The sequence below is a fragment of the Pavona decussata genome, unplaced genomic scaffold (genome assembly GCF_977016875.1).
Source record: "Pavona decussata unplaced genomic scaffold, jaPavDecu1.1 SCAFFOLD_269, whole genome shotgun sequence".
In the NCBI taxonomy this organism is placed as follows: Eukaryota; Metazoa; Cnidaria; class Anthozoa; order Scleractinia; family Agariciidae; genus Pavona; species Pavona decussata.
Genome location: NW_028145671.1, coordinates 30,001 through 33,649, shown reverse-complemented (window position 1 = coordinate 33,649; position 3,649 = coordinate 30,001).

Below are 3,649 nucleotides of genomic sequence, written 5' to 3'. Positions count from 1 at the left end.
GACGAAGAGGCTGCCATTGCAGCCGTTATCGCAGCAATTTTCCTTGTACTTTCGGTACAATGAAATTAGAAGCAATGTTTCATTTTTAACCTGATTTTTTCCCTTGCAGAGACGTATTTGAATCCGCAGCGCTCATCTCGCCGTCCGCCATCTTGGATTTTCATTCGCAACATTCTGTTCATTCTGCCCCTGGGAGCAGAATGGATGGAATGGCATTCTGTCCATTCCGGAATAAGAATGCGGAATGGAAAAACGCGCGCATCTTACATTCTGTCTATTCTCATTCCAGAATTGTGAATAAAAAACGCGCCCTAAGCTTCCCGTATTCGTTGAATATTTCCTCTAATGGAATAAAAAATACAACAAAGATAAACCGACATCAGGTTTAACGTCTACTTAACTCGATTGTTTTCCCTAGACCTTCAGATTATTTTTCTTCATGAACTAAATCAACAGTGTACCACGTGGTTACTTTGTGATAATGATCTGTTGTCATTATAAACAAGTATAGCTTATAAATTGCGGCGCTCCTTTTGTGTTTGCATTGTAGTAAAATGGAGTCGAAATTATACGGAGGAAAGATTTGTTCAACAGAAATCACCAGAGGAATAATAATAATAATAATAATAATAATAATAATAATAATAATAACTTTATTAACGTGTCAAGAAAATGTAGCTGAGGGGAGACACCTAACTAAATTCTAAAAATTCTAAAAAATTATAAAAAATGAATACACAGCCAGCTGATATGTCTTTCAGTGATAAACAGTTTTCTGTCCGTTGCTGCATTTCTTGGAAATACTTTGATCATGAGAAGTCTTCATTTCATGCGCCGTCAGAAAGACAGCGTTTGTTATCTACCATATGGTATAGTACTGGTTTTCAGTTTGAACACTCAGAAGACGTTAACTACATCCTTTCTCCTTGCTAGGGAAGCTACAGCAACTTTACTTAACTTTACTTAAATTCCTCACTAAACCCGATTCTTTACTGCTGGAAGATCAGAGAAGTAAGACAAGCAGTGAAGGAAACAATGAGACATTTTTTCTGCCCTTCCTGCAATTAAACATCGAGACACACTCAGCCTGTTTCCTAAAATTGCTAGTTATAGCTGTTCTTCATAATTAGTGGTCCTGTGACCAGCCGTGACTACAGCGTGTTCCAAGTTTAATTCATGTTTTTTGTACAAACCCAGCTGCTTATTGCAAAATTAAGGAAGGCGTCTTTTTGCTTCTCATTATAAACATTTTTAAAATTCCTCACTAAACCCGATTCTTTACTGCTGGAAGATCAGAGAAGTAAGACAAGCAGTGAACGAAACATTGAGACAACTTTGCTGCTCTTCATGCAGTTAAACATCAAGACACATTTAGCCTATTACCTAAAATTGTTAGTTATAGCTGTTCTTCATAATTAGTGGTCCTGTAACCAGCCGTGACTACAGCGTATTCCAAGTTTAATTCATGTTTTTTGTACAAAGCCAGCTGCTTATTGCAAAATGAAGGAAGGTGTCTTTTTGTTTCTCATTATAAACATTTTTAATATAATAAATTACGTATTATGAAGTGTATTTACAATGTTTTTGATGTTTCGACGTACGATGCTATGAAATAATTCGTTTATGTACACTTTATCTATCGAGGTGAAGATTATATTTAAAAACACAAATAGGAATTACAGTCGACTCCCGATAACTCCAACCCTCGCTGACTTGAACCTCGCGCTAACTCGAACCAAAAACGATTTCGCCTGGATTTCCGTCATACTAGTTTACTGTAATTTTATCCTCAGTAACTCGAGCGCTCGATAACTCTAACCTCCCGCTAACTCGAAGCAATTTTCGTCTCTCTTCAGGTCATTTTCTATATTAACTCGAACCATGCTTGTCAAGACGTGACAGGTCAAAACAAACAGTGTTGTAGTCCAAAACATTGAATGGAAGCCGTGTGTGTCAGTTCAATTAAGGTTTCGCTGGTTTAGGGTACAGTAGCCCGACGTTGTTTTCTTTGAAACTTGCAAAGTTCGCAGTACCTAGTCTTCTTGCTGCTTTGATTTGTTTTCTTTCATGTTATGTTAAGTTTTGATATATAATTTAGAAATATTGTTCCATTTTCACTCGACTTCTTAGACTGCAAGCAGTCCCTTTCTGGTCAGTCGAGAGGGTGCGCTCACAGCGCAGCGAGACCGGAGCGAGGAGAAATAAGACTGCAAGCAGTCCCTTTCTGGATAGTCGAGAGGTCGCGCGAAATAGCCGAGCGCGAAAAAACTGGAGCAAACGAGCGGAGGGGAGCTTGGGGAGAGGCGTGAAAGACGGGAAAGGAAAAGAAAGGGACTGCGCTCTTAGCTGTAACAGATGCGTTCAGGGTAACTCCGCCCACAATTCGTTAAACCCATTAAAAATCCAATTTACTGAATGACAGCTAATAAATAACAACTCAACATTTTTATTCAATCACCAGAATATAGGAGCGAAGAGGAAGAATCGCCGAGCTTGGGCATTGATCCAAGCTTCTCTGAAAAGCCAAAATCTCTAGAAGTTGTGGTGCATTTAAATTTTTTTTCGAGGCCCAGAGTAAAAGAAATCGACGACTCAAACGCCCGAAGTGTAATTAAGAACGTGGTACAGGACAACTGGAAAGCTGTTGTTAATATCATGTTTAAGCATCCTGCGGTGAATTCTGCCGACAAAGCTTGTTCCGCGGATGCGAAAATTACATTTTACTAGTTGACACCAATGTCTTTTAATAATTTTGGGATCTTGTCGAAGGCAACTGCTTTTAAACCAAAGTCATTTGACTGCAACTGGTCTTCGATAATACTGCGAAGCGGAACAACAACCACGAACGAAGCCGTGATGGCAAAGTTTTTCGCTATTTAATACAAAGCTTTGATATATAATGGATTTCCCAAAACCAGTGGGAAGAACGGCCATTACATCTTTTCCCGACAAGAGCGCTTCTACTGCTAGCTTCCGTCCCTCTTTGAGAACTAAGCCGCCGACTTGATCGCTTAAATTTACGAAGACATCGCTGCTACTCTCTTTCACGACTGAAACCATTTTCCTAGTGATCTGAAGTGTTGACATCAAACGTGTGAAGAAGTTAATTACACATCAAACTTGTTTGACAGCAGCCATTGTTTATGGACCAATCGGAATTTTCCGTTGCTGGAGCGACGGGAAATTCGAAAGCGTTTGTTACAGTTAGCAGCGCAGTCCGTTTCTTTTCCTTCTCTCCCCCAGTCTCTTCTCGTTTATTTCTCCTCGCTCCGGTCTCGCTGCGCTGTGAGCGCACCCTCTCGACTGACCAGAAAGGGACTGCTTGCAGTCTATCGACTTCTCTACAATTAAATTTTCTAAAATGTACACTTCATGAATAGAAATATACTTCTCAAACTCATAATTAATTCAAAAGCTAAAGACAGGAAATAATGCACCGTGACGTGTTTGGATATCTGATGAAAAACTCCTTGTTCTTGCATCCTTAATTTCTCCTTCAAAATCAGTTTGTTTGAGAAATTATATCAAACACTCGTCACAGTGTTTCATCACAATATCAAAAACCTCGAAGTTGGTCAAAAATACTCCGCTACGCGTCGTATTTTCAACTCTCTTCTCGGTGTTTGATATGTGATGAAACACTGTGTCT